This window comes from Peromyscus californicus, unplaced genomic scaffold (genome assembly GCF_007827085.1).
Source record: "Peromyscus californicus insignis strain IS unplaced genomic scaffold, ASM782708v3 Scaffold_4__1_contigs__length_199733344, whole genome shotgun sequence".
Classification (NCBI taxonomy): domain Eukaryota; kingdom Metazoa; phylum Chordata; class Mammalia; order Rodentia; family Cricetidae; genus Peromyscus; species Peromyscus californicus.
In genome coordinates this window covers 180,687,433-180,709,236 of record NW_026294562.1, presented here as the reverse complement: position 1 = coordinate 180,709,236, position 21,804 = coordinate 180,687,433, and the positions used below count along the sequence as shown (strand labels likewise).

General features: G+C 38.9%; 1 non-coding gene and 1 pseudogene across 1 annotated transcript; one reads left to right on the top strand and one right to left on the bottom strand.

Annotated features, from left to right (window-relative positions):
* LOC128094742 (zinc finger protein 431-like) overlaps positions 1–21,804 on the bottom strand; it is a 102,263-nt pseudogene that overhangs the window by 40,141 nt on the left and 40,318 nt on the right.
* LOC128095896 (U2 spliceosomal RNA) lies at positions 18,765–18,955 on the top strand. The gene has a single exon (XR_008213488.1). It is a non-coding gene; the product is annotated as a U2 spliceosomal RNA (small nuclear RNA).

Here is a 21,804-nt window from a genome sequence, read left to right as displayed (position 1 = left end):
TCTGAACAGAACCCTGTTTGGAATTACAATACTCCAGGGGACATCCTTGCTAGGGATCAATTTTTAACTTGCCTCCTGACTGGTCTGAACAAGGCTATCCTTAAACCAGTAAAATGAAAAAAATCCAAGAGGTCACCCAGGACAGATACGAAAATCCATCTCAATTCCTAGACCACCTTAACAAAGGCACTCTTACAATATACCAATCTGGATATGGAGAACCCAGATAGAAAACAACTCTTTATGGCAACTTTTTCTCCATTAGTTTTATGGATATTAAGGCCAAACTCAAATGCCTAGAGAGAGGAACCCTGACTCCATAAGTCTTGGTGGTGGTCTTCAAGGTGTGCCATGGGAGAGATGACAAGGCCCCAAAACAAAAATACCTGATGTTGACTGAGGCCTTTCATCTGGCCATAGCAACTGCCTCGGCTACCTAGCCTCCCAAAGCCCAAGAACCTCTAGTACTATGCTTTAAATGTGGACAAGAAAGTCACTGAGCTCAACCCTGCCCTAGTCCAGGTAAACTACCTCAACCATATCCAAGATGCCACCCAGAAGGATATTGAGTTATTGAATTCTCCATGGCCCTCACAGTATGGGGACAGTGAGCCCAGATCACCTTCCAGCTGACCTCCTAGGTCTAGCTATGGATGACTAAGGGGGCCTAGGATCCCTTGGTCTGACCACTCTCATCTCTTACAGGAAGACTCAGGTAGTCATCACAGTATCAGAGCAATCCATCATCTTCCTTCTGGACACTGGAGCTACTTTTTGAGTCCTGATGTAGTTTTTGGAACCTACCTCTCCTTCTCATTTCTCTAATGTCAGAGTATGAGAATCATCTTACCAGCCTCACCAAATCCTACTTAGCTATATCTTTAGGCATATTCCTTTCACCTTCTCCTTAATGGTACCAATTATGCCCAGTCCCCTTTTTGGGAAGGGATCTCCAACTAAAGTGGGAGCCATTATTTTCTTCATACTCTCGTTCACTTGACCCAAAGCTCACCAGCTGTTTCACTCCTCCTCCTCCAAACCACACAATCTGATGCACCTTTTGCTTTACTGGCCTTACAGGTAGATCTCTAAATATGGGACACTTGAAACACCTCTATAGCCAAGCATCATTCCCTCCTTGTCATCCAATAGCAAAACCCTACTTCATACATTACCCAGTCTCAATATCGACTCTCCAAAGCCTCTGGGGACTTAAGCATCTCTGATCTCTTAAGAAAAGGCCTACTGTACCCCTTGTCTTCCCCCTTTAACACCCCATATTCTTAGTTATAAAAAAAGTGACCAATAGAGGGCTGGAGAGATAGCTCAGCAGTTAAGAGCACTGGCTGCTCTTCCAGAGTTCAATCCCCAGAAATGACATGATAGCTCACAACCATAATGGAATCTGATGTCTTCTGGCATGTAGGCAAACATATACATATACTCATACATATACATATACATATTCTCATATACATAAATAAATAAAACTTTTTAAAAAATCAATGGAACCTACTACTCGGTTCAGGTTCTCCAAGTTATCAACAGCCAATGGTTCCCTTCCACCCTGTAGCACTCTGCTCTCCACAATCTCCTAAGAGACCTCCCATTTCTCTGTCCTAGACCTCAAAGATTCTTTCTTTTTTAATAATTTATTTATTTGTATGTGCATTAGCATTTTTGCCTGTATGTGTGTCTGTGTGAAGGTGTTAGTCCCCTGAAACTAGAGTTACAGACACTTGTGAGCTACCATGTAGGTACTGACAATTGAACCCTAGTTCTCTGGGAAAGCAGTCAGTGCTCGTAACCTCAGAGCCACCTCTCCAGTCCAAAAGATGCTTTCTTTTTCTATTCCTCTCAACCTCGATTCACAAAATATCAGCCTTTACTTGGACTGACCTGAATATATACATTTCTGCCCAACTCACTTGGACTATCCTACCCCAGAGGTTCCATAGCAGCCCAATCTACTTGGCTAGACTCTGAGCTTTGACCCCTCTTTGTCTCTTGCTAAATCCAAGCTTATACAATACATAGATGATCTCCATTGTACTATCCCTGAAAATTAGACAGGCTGACACCTTATTAAAGTTGTTATTAAACTTTCCGTCTGGCCATGGTACAGGTAGGGTCTCACCCTCTAAGTTCCATCAGTCTACACATTGGGTAATTTATCAAGGACTAGGTATTATTCCAACTTACAAGGCCATTAACTTTGATAGAAAACACTTCATTCAGGCACTCACACTTCCCACCACCCAAGACAAAACTAAAACTCTGTCCTTCCTAGTGATGACTGACTTCTTAAGCCCCTGAATCTCCTCTTTCTTTTAATCTGCCCCTTATATGAGGCAGCCATTACCTCCTCACAAAAGCCCCTCCTGGATACCATTGCCAAGCCCTTTCATAAGCTTGGATAGGCCCTGCTCCAGGTCCCACCCCTACATCTTCTAGACTTAATTCACCACTTCTCTTTATGTTACAGAACAGGAGTGCTATGCCTCAGGGTTCTGTATCACTAAGTAGGAATTCCCTTTGTGTGTGTTTTATACATATCAAAAAAATTAGACCATACTATCCAAGAATGGGCACCTTGCCTGCATGTTCTGGCCAAGGCCTAAATTCTTACACTCAAATAAAAAGGGTTAACCTTCAAGCCACCTACTACTGTCTTCACTTATGACCACTATCCATCTTTTAACATAGAGGGGTCTCCAAAGACTACTCCCTTCTCAAGTTATCTCACTTCAGAGAGCATTGGCAGAGAATGCCACACTTACCTTTCAATCCAAGTGTAAATGTAATAGTGGGACCCCTCCTGCTTTTGGAGACTTGAAAGATCTCTGTTAGGAATGGTCTTGATTCACTGCAGAAAACATAAGCATTTTAAATGTCATATGCAGCAGACCTTGAAGAGGTTAAAGGACCACAATTTGTTAAGTACATCCAGAGTACAAAAACTTAATATCCAGTTACCTGATAGATTCTCAAACCTGAAATCACTTAGAGGAATCTAGATGAAGCCTTTGCTAGAATTAGTCAGTACTCTACATAACCATTAATATCATGACAGAAATGTATTATATTATTATATATTATATTAATTTATAACTCTTGAGGTATTTATACCTTAAGAAAAGTTTTAAAGAGTTAAAATAAATCAAAAAATTATGAGATTAGTGACAAAAGAATACTTAATTTTGTTTTTTCTTCTGTCCCATAGCAGGTGGCTCTTCTGACATGAGACAGAGATTTTGGATTTTCCTTTGACAAACAAGCTTGGGATTAGAGGAGAAAGCCACACTTCAACTCCAAAGCCAGCTTTGATTTTTAACTGAGCTGGAAATACAAAAAGTCCATATACCTTATATGTCTGAAGAAAACAGCAGAAACAAACTTTTGGGAAGATTTATTAAATTTGATCCTGTTGGAAATGTGAAATACCATTAGACCAATTTACTCTTTTCCTTGGGATATTTTCTCCAGATGATTTTTACTTTTATTTCAGATGTCTCATTTGTTCAGTATTCTTCTGACTCCTTAGTTGAATGCCTTCATTCTCCTGAAAAGACAAAACAAAACCCTGCATCAACCTTAACTTTGGCAACTTTCCTGTTTGACAGGTTACATCTGATCAAATGAAAAGCAATTGTTAGTCTTAGAAATTGGTTTAGATTGAATGGTCATGTTGTTTGAAAAACTATCAACTCTTCTAATCAAGGAGTCTCTTCTGTTTCAATCTAATCTTTATCAATTTTGATTGTATCCATAGCTTTTCTTCTCCTGTGGAAAGAAAAACAAAATACCTTCCGCAATGTCAGACATATCTTGGATTCCATTCTGAGGTCAACACATCTTTGAAATATACTGACTGGTTTAATTCAGCAGTTTTTTTCTATTATCTAATGTCTCTCCATAACTGTCATTCCTTTTTCATTAGTGTGCTAAAATTTTAAAGTTAATAAAGCATTGTACATCCTCTGGGATCTACTCCCTGGGACACAACCAGTCCCTGAGAACCCCACCCATCTCTGTCCTAGGTGCACGCCAGCAGAGAAGATTCTTGCTGGCAGTCTCTCCCACCAAAACGCCCCATTGTACCCTGCAATCTACAAGACCCATACCCTACTCCAAACATACCCATCGCTCTGTAACTCCAGTGGCTTCCCAAGACAAAGAATCTGCCAGCTCTCATTAGAACAAGAAGTGAGTGACTCTTCTCCCACCCAGAGTCTTTCTTCTAGGACCTAGGCCCTGGGACACGACCAGTCCCCAGGAACCCCCACCAATTTCTGCCCCAGTTGCTGGCCAGCAGAGAAAGACACCTGCCAGCTCACATTGGAACAAGAGGTGAGTGACTCTTCTCCCACCCAGAGTCCTGCTTCTAGGACCCAGGCCCTGGGACATGACCAGTCCCCAGGAACCCCCACCAATTTCTGCCCCAGTTGCTGGCCAGCAGACAAGACACCTGTGGACAGGCTCCCCCACCAACACTCCCCATCAGACCCTGCAATCTACAAGACCCATAACCTACCTCAAACCTACCCAACCCCCTGTAACCCTAGTGGCTTCCTGAGACACAGAATGTGCCAGCTCTCATTGGACCAAGAGCTTTCATTGGACCAAAAGAGGCTCCCTAAGACACAGAATCAGCCAGCTTGGATTGGGCCAAGAGCAGCTCCCTGAGACATAGACACAGCAAGCACAGATTGTACCAAGAGCAGCTCAATCATACACAGGCAACCTCTTGCACCTATTGGAGGAAGAGATGGGGGAAATGTCAGTACAAAAATACATACAAACAACATAAATAGCAATAGAGCATCACCAGAAGATAGCAATTCTACAACAGCAAGTCTTGAACATCACAACGTAAAATAACCAGAAGAAAGAGACCTTAAAAATATCTTCTTCAATTTCTTTTTTCAGAGACTTAAAGTTCTTGTCATATAGGTCCTTCACTTGCTTGGTTAGTGTTACCCCAAGGTATTTTATGTCATTTGTGGCTATAGTAAAGAGTGATGTATCTCTGATTTCCTTCTCCGCTTCTTTGTCCATTGTATATAGGAGGGCTACTGATTTTTTTGAGTTGATCTTGTATCCTGCTATGTTGCTGAAGGTGTTTATAAGCTGTATCAGTTCCTTGGTGGAATCTTTGGGGTCGCTCAAGTATACTATCATGTCATCTGCAAATAGGGAAAGCTTGACTTCTTCCTTTCCAATTTGTATCCCCTTAATCTCCTTATGTTCTCTTATTGCTCTGGCTAGAACTTCAAGTGCTATATTGAATAAGTATGGGAAGAGTGGACAGCCTTGCCTCGTTCCTGATTTTAGTGGAATTGCTTTGAGTTTCTCTCCATTTAATTTGATGTTGGCTGTTGGCTTGCTGTAAATTGCCTTTATTATGTTTAGGTATGTTCCCTGTATTCCTGATCGCTCCAATACCTTTATCATGAAGGGGTGTTGGATTTTGTCAAATGCCTTTTCTGCATCCAGTGAGATGATCATATGGTTTTTTTCTTTGAGTTTGTTTATATGGTGTATTACATTGACGGACCTTCGTATGTTGAACCACTATTGCAGAGGCCTTTAAAGAGGAAACAAAAAATTCTCTTAAAGAAATTGAGGAAAATACGAAGAAAAAATTGGAAGGAATAGATAAATACCTTAAAGAAAGCCAAGAAATGCATGAAAAAGCAATTACACATGTGAAGGAAACAGTTCAAGACCTGAAAATTGAAATAGAAACAATTAAGAAGACATAAGCCAAGGAAATGCTAGAAATAGAAAATCAGAGTAAATGAACAGGAACTACAGATGCAAGCATAACCAACAGAATACAAGAGACAGGAGAGATTATCTCTGGCATAGAGGATACAATGAAGGAAATAGATTCATCAGTCAATGAAACACCACAGCCAAAAAAAAAAAAAAGTCATAACACAAAATGACCAGGAAATCTGGGAAACTACAAAAAGACCAAACCTAAGAATAGTGGGGATAGAAGAGGGAGAAGAAAACCAATTGAAAGTCACAGAAAATATATTCAACAAAATCATGGAAGAAAACTTTCCCAACTTAGTGAAGGAAATACCTATGAAGATACAAGAAGCTTACAGAACATCAAACAGACTAGATCACTAAAAAAAAAAGTCAACTTACCACATCATAATAATTAAACCACTAAACATACAGAATACAGAAAGAATATTAAGAACAGCAAAGAAAAAAGACTATGTGACTTATAAAGGCAGACCCATCAGAATAACGCCCAACTTCTCAATAGAGACTCTGAAAGCCAGAAGGTCCTGGACAGATGTAATACAGACATCAAGAGACCACAGATGCCAATCCAGACTTAGTTCACACATCAAACCCCACACATTAATAGTGGGAGACGTCAATACCCCACTCTCACCAATGGACAGACCTGCCAGACTGCAACTTAACAGAGAAATAAGGGACCTAACAGAAGTTATGACTCAAATGGACTTAACAGATAACTACAGAACATTCCACCCTAACAAAAAAGAATATGTCTTTTTCTTAGCAATCCATGGAATTTTCTAAAAAACTGACCACATACTCAGTCACAAAGCAAATCTCCACAGATATAAATATATTGGAAAACCTCCTGTATTTTATGGTACCACCATGGCTTAGAGCTAGATTTTTTAAATGACAAAAATTTATAAAGATTTTATAAAATAAATGACAGAAAGCCTATAGTCACATGGAAACTGAATAATACTCAACTAAATCACCAATGGGTTAAGGAAGAAATAAAGAAATTGAAGACTTCCAAGAATACAATGAAAATGAATGTACTACATACAAAAATTTATCAGATACTATGAAAGCAATGCTAAGAGGAAAACTCATAGCACTAAATGCCCACATAAAGAAGTTGGAGAAATCTCACACTGGTGACTTAACAGCACATCTGAAAGCAGTAGAATAAAAAAAAGCAAACTCATCCAGGAGGAGTAGATGCCAGTAAATAATCAAATTGAGAGCTGAAATCAATAAAATATAAACAAAAAGAACAATGAAAAGAAGCAATGAAACAAAGAGTTGGTTCTTTGAGAAAAATCAACAAGATAGACAAGCCCTTATCCAAACTAATGAAAAGGCAGAGAGAGAACATCCAAATTAACAAAATCAGAAATGAAAAGGGAGACATAAAATACACATTGAGGAAATACAGAGAATCATCAGGTCATTCTTCAAAAACCTGTACTCCACAAAATTGGAAAATCTAAAAGAAACGACAAATTTCTGGATAGATACCATATACCAAAGTTAAATCAAGACCAGAAAAACAATTTAAATAGACCAATAACCCCTAAGAAAATAGAAACAGTCATTAAAAGTCTCCCAACCAAAAACAGCCCAGGACCAGATAGTTTCAGCACAGAATCCTTCCTGAATTTTAAAGAAGAGCTAATACCAATACTCTTCAAATTATTCCACACAAAAGAAACAGAAGGAACATTACCAAACTCCTTTTACAAGGCTACAGTTACCCTGATACCTAAACCACAGAAAAGATGCAACAAAGAAAGAGAATTACAGACAAATCTCCCTCATCAACAGTGATGCAAAAATATTCAATAAAATATTGGCAAACCCAATCTAAAAACATATCAAAAAATTATCCCCTATGCATCCAAGAAATGCAAGGATGATTCAACTTATAAAAATCTGTCAATGAAATACACCATATAAACAAACTGAAAGAAAAAATCTATATGATCATCTCATTAGACGCTGAAAAATATTTTGAAAAAATCGAATACCCCTTCATGATAAAAGTCCTAGAGGGACCAGGCATACAAGGAACATAGCAAACATAATAAAAGCATATGACAAGTGAACAGCTAACATCAAATTAAATAGAGAGAAACTCAAAATGATTCCACTAAAATTAAGAACAAGACAAGGCTGTCCATTCTCCCCATATTTATTCAATACAGCACTTGAAGTTCTACCTAGAGCAATAAGACAACAAAGCAGATCAAGGGGACATAAATTGGGAAGGAAGAAATCAAACTTTCCCTATTTGCAGATGATATGAAAGTATACATAAGTGACCCAAAAATTGTACCAGGGAACTCCTACAACTGATAAACTCCTTCAGCAATGTGGCAAGATTCAAGATTAACTAAAAAAAAAAAATCAGTAGCCCTCCTATATACAAATGATAAATGGGATGAGAAACATCACCCTTTACAATAGCCACAAATGATATAAAATACCTTGGGAAAACTATAAATAAGCAAGTGAGAGATAGGTATGACCAGAACTTTAAGTCTCTGAAGAAAGAAATTGAAGAAGATATCAGAAAATGGAAAGATCTCCCATATTCATGGAAAAGTAGGATTAACATAGTAAAAGTGGTAATCTTACCAAAAGCAATCTACAGATTCAGTGCAATCACCATAAAAATCCTGTCACAATTCTTCACAGTTATGGAAAGAACAATACTTAATTTCATATGGAAAAACAAAAAACTCAGGATAGGCTAAAACTATCCTGTATAATAAAACCACCGCTGGAGGCATTATCACCCCTCACTTCAAGCTCTATTACAGAGATAGAGTAATAAAAACAGCTTGGTATTGGCTTAAAAATCAACATGTGAACCAATGAAATAAAATTGAATAACCTGCCTTTCACCTACACACTTATGAGCACCTGATTTTGACAAAGAAATCAAAACTGTACAATGGAAAAAGAAAGCGTCTTCAACAAATGCTGCTGGCATAACTGGATATCAACATGTACAAGACTGAAAATAGATCCATATCTAATGCCATATACAAAACACAAGTCCAAGTGGATAAAACACCTCAATGTAAAACTACTTACAATGAGCCTGATAAAAGAGAAAGTAGGAAATAATCTTGAACACATTAACACAAGAGAATACTTCCTAAATATAACACCAGCAGCACAGACACTGAGAGCAACAGTTAATAAATGGGACCTCTTGAATCTGAGAAGCTTAAGTAAGGCAAAAGACACAGTAAATATGGTAAAACGACAGCCTACAGAATGAGAAAAGATCTTCACCAACCCCAGAGCTGACAGAGGGATGATCTCCAAATCATATAATGAATTCAAGAAACTAGACATCAAAGTAATGAACAATCCAGTTAAAATGTGGGCTACAGAACTAAACAGAGAATACTCAACCGAAGATTCTAAAATGGCCAAAAGACATTTAAGAATTGCTCCACATCATTAGTCATCAGGAAAATGCAAATCAAAATGACACTGAGATACCATCTTACACCTGTCAGATGGTTAATTTCAAAAACACTGAAGACAGCTTATGTTGTAGAGAATGTGGAGCAAGGGGAACACTCCTCCACTGTTGGTGGGAGTGCAAACTTGTACAGTCACTTTGGAAATCAGTGTGGTGGTTTCTTAGAAAATCATCCTCAACACTCAGCTATAGCACTCTTGGGCATATACCGAAGGAATGCTCGCAAGGACATATGGTCAACTATGTTCATAGCAGCATTGTTCATAATAGCCAGAGCCTGGAAACAACCTAGATGCCCCTCAACTGAAGATTGGATTAAGAAAATGCAGCACATATACACAATGGGTTACTATTCAATAGTGAAAAACAATGACATCATGAAATTTGCAGATAAATGGATAGAACTAGAAAATATCATCCTGAGTGAGGTAACCCAGACTCAGAAAAACAAACACAATATGTACCCACTCATAAGTAGATACTAGATGTAAACAAAGACTACAACCCATAGCTCCAGAGAAGCTAGCTAACAAGGAAGACCCAAAGAGGGATGCATGGATTGCCCTGGAAAGGGAAAATAGATGATATCTCTATGAGTAAACTGGGGATGAGTGATGGGCAACGGAAGTTAGGGGATGGAAGATGAGAACATAAGGGAACAAGATGGTTGAGGTAGAACAGGAATGAAATGGGAGAACAATTAAAGAGATACCAAGATATAGAAATTACATGGCAATAGGGAGAAACCAGGTGCTAGGAAAGTTCGTAGGAATCTACAAGAATAACCCCAGCTTAGACTACTAGCAAGAGTGGAGAGGGTGCCTGAACGGACTTACCCCAGTAATTAGATTAGGGAATACCATAACTGTGATCATAGAGTCTTTCTCCAGTAACTGACAGAAGCAGGTGCAGAGATCCACAGCCAAATACCAGGCCAAGCTTCAGGAGTCCAGTCAAAGAGAGATGAGGGATTCTATAAGTAAGTACATCAAGATCATAATGGGAAAACCTCAGAGACAATCAAACCAAACTAGTGGGAATTCATGAAATTTAGACCAACAGCTATGAAGCCTGCATGGGAATGGACTAGGCCCTCTGCATAGAGAGACAGTTGGGTAGCTTGATCTGCTTAAAGGGCCCCTTGATTGTATAACCAGAATCCATCCCTGGTGCATGAGCAGGCTTTTTAGAAACCCACTACCTATGATGGGACACATTACACAGTCTTGAGGCAGGGGGAGGGGCTTAGACCTGCCTCTACTATATGTACCTTCCCATAGGAGGCCTTATCTTCTTGTAGGAAGGAATGGGGGATGGATTGGTAGGTGGAGGCTGGAGGAATGAGGGGTGGGAGAAGGGTGATTTTTTTATTGGTAGGTAAAATGAATAATTTTTTTTTATAAAGACAGAAAGAAATTAAAATAAAATGTCTTTCAGAAATACTAGTTAAATCAGAATAAAATTTTAAAAACAGAGGGGGGGGAAGTATTGTGCTGTAGTTGGAGAGCTTTCTCTCCAGGTCCCACCAAGCCCCGGCAGTCCGACAACCCACTTATAAAATAAACACACAGATGCTTATATTATTTAAACTGTTTGGCCTAATGGCTCAGGCTTCTAGCTATCTAGTTCTTACATCTTAAATTAATCCATTTCTATAAATCTATACCTTGCCACGTGGCTCATGGCTTAACAGCATCTTCACATGCTGCTTGTCATGGTGGCGACTGGCCCTCTGCCTTCCTGTTCTCTCAATTCTCCTTTCTGTTAGTCCCTCCTATACTTCCTGCCTGGCTACTGGCCAATCAGTGTTTTATTTATTGACCAATCAGAGCAACACATTTGACATACAGACCATCCATCCCACATCATTGTGCCATCTATCTCTGAGGGTCTTTATTACCCCTTTCTATTTATTAAGTATATCTTTTAGAGTACAATTACATCTTTCTTCAACTGCTTGTCCTGTAGGAGTGTGTGGTTGTAGCAGGAGTTTTTTCCAGTACCGCTCAGCCTGTGGTCAGGACAAATCTCTCTCACCCACCAGTCCTGCAGCCGCTTGGACCCAAGTAAACACACAGAGACTTATTTATTTATTTATTTATTTATTTACATATTTATCAGTTGTATGAATTCCTTGGTAGAATTTTCAGGGACACTTATGTATACTATCATATCATGTGCAAATAGGGAAAGTTTGACTTCTTCCTTTCCAATTTGTATCCTCTTGATCTCCTTTTGTTGTCTTATTGCTCTAGCTAAAACTTCAAGTACTATATTGAATAGATATGGGGAAAGTGAACAGCTTTGTTTTGTTCCTGATTTTAGCAGAATTGCTTTGAGTTTCTCTCCATTTAATTTGATGTTGGTTGTAGGCTTGCTGTAAAATGCCTTTACTATGTTTAGGTATGTTCCTTGTATTCCTGATCTCTCCAAGGCCTTTATCATGAAGGGGTTTTGGAATTTTCAAAGGTTTTTCAGCATCTAATGAGATGATCATGTGAGTTTTTCTTTCAGTTTGTTTATGTGAGTGTTACATTGATAGATTTTCATATGTTGAACCACCCTTGCATCCTTGGGACGAACCCTACTTGGTCATGGTGGATAATTTTTGATGTGTTCATAGATTCAGTTTGTCAATATTTTATTGGGTATTTTTGCATCAATTATCATGAGGGATATTGGTCTATATTTGTGGTGGTATTGTGTTTCCCAAAATATTGTGCACCCTAATAAACTCATCTGGAGTCAGAGAACAGAACAGCCACTAGATACAGAGGCTAGAAAATGGTGGCACTCACACCTTTAATCCTAGCATTCCAGAGGCAGAGATGTGTGTTCAAGGATACAGCCAAGCATGGTGACACACACCTTTAATCACAGAAAGTGAGAATTTAATCCTAGGGAATGATGGCAAAAGCTGAAAGATATATAAGACGTGAAGCCAGAAACTAGAAGCTTTTGCCTGGTTAAACTTTTAGGCTTTTGAGCAGCAGTTCAGCTGAGATTCATTCTGGATGAGGATTGACAGGCTTCCAGTCTGAGGAAACAGGATCAGCTGAGGAAGTGGCGAGGTGAGGAAGCTATGGCTTGTTCTGCTTCTCTGATCTTCCAGCATTCACCCCAATACCTGGCCTCAGGTTTGATTTTATTAATAAGTACCTTTAAGATTCATGCTACATGTATTACTCCATCTTTGGGGATTGAGAGTTTTGCTGGGTACAATAGTCCGGGCTGGTATCCATGGTCACTTTGTGTGTGAATAATGTCTATCCAGGATGTTCTAGTTTTCAGTGTCTCCATTCAGAAATCATGTGTTAAACCAAACTAGTGGGAACACATGAACTTTGGACCAATAGCTGTGGAGATTCCATCAGCCTGGACTAGGTCCCCTGTTTAAGTGAGACAGTTGTGTAGCTTGATCTGCTTAAGGGGCACTGTGGCAGTGTCATTAGAATCCATCCCTGGTGCATGAGCTGGCTTTTTGGAGCCCACTTCCTATGCGGAGACACTTTGCACAGTCTTGATGCAAGTGGAGGGGCTTAGACTTGCCTCTACTGAATGGACCAGACTCTGCTGACTCCCCATGGGAAGCTTTACCTTATTGGAGGAGGGAAATGGGGTGGCTTTGGGGAGGAAGCCTGAAGGGGTGGAAGTAGGGAAGAGATGGTGATCTGTGGTTGGTATCTAAAAATGAGTAAAAACTTAATAAAAAATGAGAAGTCAGATGTTATTCTGATTGGTCTGTCTTTATCTTGGCCTTTTTCCTTTTCAACTCTCAATTTTTTTCTTTATTCTGTATGTTAAGTGGTTTGATTATTATACTGCAAGGGGATTTCTTTTTTGTGTCCAGTCATTTGGTATTCTGTAAGCTTCTTGTATCTTCATAGGCCTTTCTTTCATTAGATTGGGAAAGGTTTTTTTTGTGTGATTTTGTTGACTATATTCTCTGTGCCTTTGAGCTGTTATTTTTTTTCTTTCTTCTATCATTATTATTCATAGATTGGTTTTTCTAGGTGTCCCAGATTTCCTGGATAGTTTGTGTTATGACTTTGTTGGTTTTAATGTTTTCTTTGACTGAAAAATCTATTTCCTCTATTGTATCTTCAATGCCAGCAATTCTCTCTTCCATCTCTCACATTCCGTTAGTTTTGCTTGCATCTTTAGTTCTTGTTTGTTTACTAAGATGTTTTATTTCCAGCACGCCCTCAGTTTGTGTCTTCTTTATTGCCTCTATTTCAGTTTTCAACTCTTATATTGTTTCCTTCACCTGTTTGATTGTTTTTTCTTGGTTTTCTTGGCTTTCTTTAAGGCATTTATTGATTTCTTCCAATTTTTTACTTGTCTTTCCTTCACTTTCTTTAAGAGGGTTTTCATTTCCTCTTCAAAGGCTTCTATCATCTTCTTAATGTAATTTTTAAGGTCATTTTCTTCTGCTTGTTCTATGTTGGGATGTTCAGGTCTTGCTGATGTAGAACCACTATGTTCTGGTGGTACCATAGTGCTCTTTATGTTGTTGAATATATTCTTGAACTGGCATCTACCCATCTCTTCCTCCAATCAGTGTAAGTGGTGTCTATGTCTCAGTGAGCTGCTCTTAGTCCAATTGGCCCTGAAAGTGTTTTTGTTTCAGAGAACCCCTGAGATCTTGGAGGCCAGGTGGGTTTGTGGAGTGGAGTGGGGCTTGTAAGTTACAGGGTCCAGTGTGTGACGGTGGTAGTCATGTCTGCCTGCAGAAGTCCTGCCTGCTGGCTTGCAACTGGGGCTGCTACGGGTGTGAGTATGAAGGCACTGGTTATGCTCCTGGACCTAAAACCTAGAGGCTGGGGTGATCAGCTAGGAGAACGAAGACTCACCTCTCATTCCAATTGGAGCTTGTAGAGAGAGTCTATGTCTCAGGGAACAATTGTAGTTTTGGAGGATGAGTAGGTTTGTCGGATGGAGTGGAGCCTATAGGTTACAGGGTTCAGTGGGGGGGGGTGGTAGTTAGGCCTGTGTGCAGGAGTCCTGCCTGCTGGCCTGCAATTGAGGGGTTGTGGCATTTTCTTTGAGCCCTGTTCTGCAGCCCTTGTAGCTGGGCTCCACAGACTGTAATAGACTTCTTTCTGACTCAGACCTTGCAGGTGTAATTTTACTTAAGAGAAAGAAAGGGGGATGGCTGTGTTAGAATAGGCTATGATGCAGTGGTAAAGGACAAGGGAGAAGGGGAAGGGGACAACAGAAAGGGGGAATGGGTGTTTATCCCAGAGTGAAAAAGGATAGCCTCTGGATTGAGTGGAAACAGACATGGCGCATAGGCAAATGGAGGTTTACAAAGGTAAAGAGAAAAATCCCATATCAGGATGAAGTGTTTAATTTTAATTGGGCATGTTAATTAAGTGAACCAAAGGGGTTTTTGATTGCTGGGCTTTGGTAGTCAGCCTCAGAAATAGGAAGTAGTAAAATAAGGGAATAGACCTTGGTGACTAGCTTGAAGACTGCAATCTAAAGGTTTTTAGCAAGTCAAAGGGAATGTGGAGAAAGACAAGTCCTACAAAAGCCAAATGTTTGAGTGGGCTGATGTCCATTCATGTTGCTTGCCTCCATTTTACCCACATGAGCACAGTGTTGGCTGACAGCAGATGGATCTGTGATCCTTCATGTGGGCTGAAACTTAAGACTTTTGCAAACCAACTTGTTAATATAGTTCATTGTAATCTTGTGTCACACTACTACCCATTTAAAACAGCATCTGTTGCAGAGATTCATGACTAGGCACAAGCCTGAGCTCTAGGAATCCAATTGATGAGAGAGAGAAATGATTCTGTAGGTGGGGGATGTCAAGATCATGATGGGAAAGCATGCAGAGATGACTGGCCACACTTGTGGAAGCCCATGAACTGTAGACTAGTGGCTGTGGAGCCCCCATGGGACTGGACTAGGTCTTGTGGATAAAGAAGAAAGTTATTTAGCTCAAACTGTTTGGGGGTCACCCAGGCAGGAGGATAGGGATCTATCTCTGGTGCATGGGCAGGCTTTTGGGAGTCCAGTGCCTGCAGTGTGATGCCTTGGTGCAGTGGGAAGGGGCTTGGACCTCCCTAGGCTCAGTGTTCCAGGCTCTGCTGACTCCCCATGGGAGATCTTGATTTGGGGAATGTGGGGATGTATGATGGTTTGGGAGGGAGGACTGGGGGTGGGAGGAGTTGGGATCTGTGGGTGGTATGTATAGTGAGTAGAACATTTCTTAATAAAGAAATAAAATAAAATAAAATAAAAAAGCATCTGCTAAATAGCATTGTGTAAGGCAGTCAGAGTTACTCACACCAAGAGCCTGCCTTTGTCTTTTCCATCAAATTTGATCCAAGGTTTCCCAAGTTCTCTGAGGAAACTAGGTAAGGGAAAGATGGGATAATGACATGCTCACAGAAAGAAGAAAATAATTTAAACATGAGCATAGGAGCCTGCTGTTGTTCCATCTTTATTTACAGGGGGTTGGCAGTGTCTACATCAGCCAGAGGAGATGGCTTCCTGTATTTGGAGGAAATGTTTACTTTCTTTGCTCTGTCTCTTTGGAGCTCTGTTTACTGAAATTATGTTCTCCTCTGAGGTACTACTTCAGATGAGCTAAGTTACTAGACTGAGCCCCCAAATTGGTGAGATAAGTTCAGGGTCAGAAACGAAGAGATCTCCTATTAAAGTATATATACAGACAAACTTTTCTTATAATCAAAAGAATGTTTTCATAGAGGTTGCCCACCTAGACTAGAACTGCATTTGGTTTATGTTCTAAGGAAGGTGGTGATTGTGGCTTTCCCTTTTTATGTGGTCTAACCTAAATCTTATTCTATTGGCTAGTCTGAAAAGAATTGACACATAGAAATGGAGGAGGAAGTGGAAGCTAAGCATTGCTCCAAGGTTGAAAGTATCACTGTTCCAAGACCTCAAATACCTTGAATAGAGAAGTGGGCATGCAAATGAATGTTTCACTGGCTTGAGAGTTAAAATTGCTTGAATTCCTTGTTCTTGGAGTTTTGTAGCATTTGATAAATAAAACACATACTTTATATTTCTCAGGGTAATCAGTGGGGCTGGGATTTCTTGAAACCACAAGGGGAAGTATGGGTTGCAGAGCAATAGTAGGCCTTTCTGATCACCTGTGTGTCCAGAGAGAGCTCTAGAGAGTGGGAACTCTGGGAGAAAAATCACCTGCTGGAGGTTCAGTAACCTAAGGGTTTAGGGCTCACCTTTGAGTTAATTATGTGAGAGTTCTGATGTCTGTTTGCACTAAATTTCGACATATAGAATCATAGGTAGTTGGGTAACATTTTTTCAAGACCCTATTTTTCCTGACTGAGTTTCCTTTGGTCACTTTTTTTAAAAACTTCGCTTTATATTTGTGCTTTGATTTTGGCTTTTCTTATGATCAGTTCATTCTTTCACAAAGTTATTGTGCTTTCTTGAATATTGTTGGGGAATATTATTATTTTTTTTTTTTTTTGGTTTTTCGAGACAGGGTTTCTCTGTGTAGCTTTGCGCCTTTCCTGGAACTCACTTGGTAGTCCAGGCTGGCCTCGAACTCACAGAGATCCACCTGGCTCTGCCTCCCGAGTGCTGGGATTAAAGGCGTGCGCCACCACCGCCCGGCTTGGGGAATATTATTTTATGGTGTATAACTTTTACTTATGTTGCATTTATTACACTCTGTGAAGTTGTGTTACTGTACCTATCTAAAACACTTGATGATCTAATAAAGAACTGAATAGCCAATGGCAAGGCAGGAGAAAGGATAGGCAGGGCTGGCAGGCAGAGAGAATATATAGAAGGAGAACTCTGAAAAGAAAAAGAAGTAGCCAGGGAAAGAGGAAGACACCAAGGGCTAGCTACCACACAGCAAGTCATGGAGTAAGAGTACAATTTGCAGAAGTAAGAGAATGGGAAAAACCCAGAGGCAAAAGAGCTACCAGAGCTGCCACTGCCAGAGCATCCACACTGTTGGCTGGCTTTACCTTTCCTGCTCTAATCCCACTGAGTGAGTCTAGAATTGTCTATTTCAGCCTCTCTACAACAGCTTACAGCTGCAGCCCAACATCTCCTGGTCTCACACTCTACAGGTGCCTGGGCTCCAAACGCTAGAATTCACTGCCCACAACTGGTTCTGTGGTAAGTTCCACAGTCAAGCAGTTACCACCACAAGTGCTTCTTCTGCACTTTCCCTTGTGTTTGTTTTTCAAATGGCTGGCTCCTTGGCTCCTTCTCTCTATGGGTTGCTCTTTCCCCTTCATCCCTACTTGAGTTGCTACTACATTAGGTCACCACCTTGACACCCACTCCAACTTCTATTGTTGTTGCAACCACCATGCACTCTCAGCTTACAACTACATGTGAGCAACTGCAGCTGCCCTCAGCCAGGCTATGCACAATCTATGTTCTCTGCCAAAATGTGATGTGGAGTGACATCCAGCCTCACACTTCACTGTCATTGTCAGCAGATTTGGTGAGATAACTGGAAATTCTTAAAGGTGGGAATTATATTTAAAAAAGAAGTATTTTTCCCTGACTAAAAATGACAATCAGTATGATGGGGGGAGTTAAGTCTCTGGATAATTCCACAATTAACAGTTTGAAAATGGCATAATTAAAAGACTGAATAATTAACTTAACTAGGATTTACATACTGTCAATTATAATCACTATCAGTTTGCTAATTCATGTTTTATGCCTAAAAGTTGTTTGATTTAGGTGTCAAATATGAAAAATTAACTGATATGATACAATCCTTAGAAAGACATATTAATGAAACTAAAAAGAAATACACACAGACAGAGCAGAAACCACCACATCCTTGCATTATGAGACTAAAGAGGAGTAGCCCAAGGTTATTAGAAAACCAACTTTAGTTTATCTAGTTACCATTCAAGAATGACTACCACATGATAGGCATCCCCAAAGCTATAGAAATTGAAGAATTCAATCTTAGAATTGAAGAGATTTAAGAAAGCAATAGTTTTATATGGTATGCATTCACCTTTTGTGAAGCAGATGTTAAATTTATGGGCCACTTGGAACAGAATTATTCTACAAAACTGGAAAGATTTAGTTACAGCAGTATTGGAAGCTGGTCTCAGGTACAGTGGAGACCTTGGTGGAGAGTTGAAGCTATGGCTATTGAACAATGAGGTAGGTTTACAGGTTATGAAATTTCCCAAGATCAAATCCTTGGTGAGGACTATTATGCTTCTGTGGAAAGAGAGATTACATTTGATGATCACACTTTGGAGTTATGTCATACAGCCGCTTTGGATGATTGGGACTAAACTGAAGAATCATGGAAAAAGACTGAGCCATTTACTAAAATTATACAAGGCCCAAAAGAAATCTTCACTGAGTTTTTTTGTTTTGTTTTTTTTAAAGAAAGGTTGACTTCAGCTGTAAATAGAATGATATCAAATTCAGAAGTTAGATTCATATTAATTGAATCTTTGTCTTTTGGAAATGCTAATTCAGAATGTAAAAGTGTATCGCTTCTCGGCCTTTTGGCCAATATCAAGTGTAGTATCTGTTCTTATCAGTTTAATATCTGATACGTCCTCTATCCGAGGACAATGTATTAAACGGGTTTTTGGAGTTGGGAGTTGGAATAGGAGCTTGCTCCATCCACTCCACGAATCAACCTGGTATTGCAGAATGTAAAAGTGTGATCAGGCCTTTAAAGGCAACATCAGCACAGATAGATGAATGGGTTAGAAATATAGCTGATATTGGTTCTCACACTTAGGAAGATATTTGGATAGAAGAAGTAAATTCTAAAAATTTTAAGAAAAATTAAAATATTAGATGCTTTAATTGTCTTAAACCAGGTCATCTGAAAAGGGATTGTAGGTAAGGCATTCCTAGAAACAATCTTTTTTCTAGAGAGAATCCAAACAGTTAACCCAGCCTTTTGGAATATGCAGAAGGTGTGGCAAAGGGTGACAATGCTTTGCCATTAGGAAATGCCATAGGGGGTCCCTCACAGGCCCCAATGTCAAATTTGGTTGAATCATTCCCTGTCAGCATTGGGGAATCTAATTCACAAAGCAATTAAAAGAGTTAATACCCATTATGGAAAACCATACTGTTCTGGATGACAGAACAGTTTTGGAAGGTAAAATTTTTAGGAGAAACCATAAAGCAAATATTTTGACAAACTTCTCTTGATGATGAAGGACAAAGTTAAAAATACAAATAAATGGCATTGTAATTGAGAGTTTGGTAGACATAGGGGCAGATGTAGCAATGATTGCATCAAAATCCTGGCATCCAAATCGGCCTCTTCAGGAGGTAAATGTTCAGTTTTTACTGATTGGAATTTTATCTCAGGTAACACAAAGCACAAGATGGGTTGAATGTTTAGGGCTGAAAGGACAGAAAGGAAAATTAAGCCATAATTGGCTAATATAGCAATAACTGTAATTCTTGCTTGATATATGTAATTTTACTCAGTTAAAGTTAAAACCTTCCTTTTGTTTAGAAAGAAAAGGGGAAAGTGATTGGGGGAATGATTTTTGTATGCTGTGAAAGTATGTTGCTCTGATTGGTTGATAAATAAAGCTGTTTGGCCAATGGTGAGGCAGAATAGGGTTAGGCAGGACATTCCAACTAGAGAGGAGAAAGGAGAAAAGCAGAACAGAAAGGATGCTGTCAGCTGCAGCCATAAGAAACAAGAGGTAAAGATACCGGTAAGCCACAAGTCACATGGCAAACTATAGACTTAAAGCATTCCTCCAATTTCAGAAACAAACCACACCTAACATATGTTTCTGGGGAAAATATTAAAAGGAATTACAAAGAACAGTCACTGACCATTCTGGTTGTACATAAAAAGGGCACAATAGCTGCTGATCTACCTTTAAAATGGTTAACTGACAAACCTGTCTGAGTGGAACAATGGCCTTTGACATTTGAAAAATTACACTCCTTAGAACAGCTGGTACAGGAGCATCTAAATGTTTGACATATTGAAGATATGACTGGTCCTTGGAATTCTCCTATATTTGTAATTAAAAAAATCTGGAAAATGGATAATGATAACAGATCTAAGAACTATTAATAAGGTGATGCAACCAATAGGATCCTTACAGCCTCAAATTGCCTTGCCTTCTCTATTACCTATAAGATGGTCTATTATAGTGATTGATTTAAAAGACTACTTTTTTACTATAGCATTACAGTAAGAAGATAAAGAAAAATTTGCCTTCACAGTGCCTACTTACAATTCCCAGTCTGTTAAAAGATATCAGTAGAATGTTTTTCTAAAAGGAATGTAAAATAACAACATGTTGTGTAAGTATTTTGTACAACAGCCATTGGAAATAATTTGTAATCAGTTTCCTCAATCTATAATTTACCAGTACATGAATTACAGCTTACTGGCTGATTCATTTGCAGATACCCTAGAGAAAATGTTTGAAGAAGTAAAGAAAATTTTGCCTGGTTGGGGATTACAAATTACCCCTGAGAAAAATACAAAGAGGAGATTCTATTAATTACCTAGGATTTAAGATAGGTTAACAAAAATTTCAACCACAGAAAGTAGAAATTAGGACAGAGCAATTACAAACTCTTAATATCTCCCAGAAAATTTTGAAACTATTAACTGGCTAGAGCCCACAATTGGATTGACAACTCAACAACTAAATTTATTTTAAACCTTACAAAGTGATAAGGATTTAAATAGTCCAAGAAAATTATCAGCTGAGACTGAGAGAGAATTGACTTTGGTAGAGACGACATTACAGGATGCACATGTGGATAATTTGGATCCACAATGTGATTATATTCTGGTTATTTTACCTTCTATGCATTCCCCTACAGGAATTTTAATGCAGAGAGAAGATAATGTCTTAAGATGGATAATTTTATCACACAGAGTAAAAATTAAAGAGCCATATAGAAAAGGTTTCTGAATTGATTGTGAAAGGAAAATTAAGATTTGTCAATTAGCAGGAACATGCAAATCAGAAATTGTGGTACCTTTTACTAATGTGGAAATCATTGGCTGCTGTGGGATGTCTTTCTGTATGGTTTCTGTCATAATTCATATTTTTTGGAAGTCGCTTGTTTGTACTTCCTGTTTTACTAGATAATATTATTTCCTTCTTATGTCTCTGAGGGAGTTGAAGATTGGATAGTTATAGTATTCCTTGTCAACAATTTCAAAAAAGAAACTCACTAAGAGGTGTAAAGTGTGTAAATTTGAACTATATCATAAGATAGTTTTTGTTAGGAATAGGTAAGATAGTGAGTGAATTAGGTACATTTTAACTTACCAAAATAGGATAGATAATGAAATATTTTCTCTGAATTTATAAAATGCAAATGGACTAGATGTTTTGATGTATTTATAGCTTATATATTGTATATAGTAATTGTACTTATTGTATATAGTTTTCCTTATATTAGTTATAACTATTTTTAAAATTTTATAAAAAGGGGAAATGTGGTGATGTATTGCATCCCCCAATAAAATTTACCGGATCAGAGGAAAAAGCCAGCTACTATAAGTAAACATAGAAGTC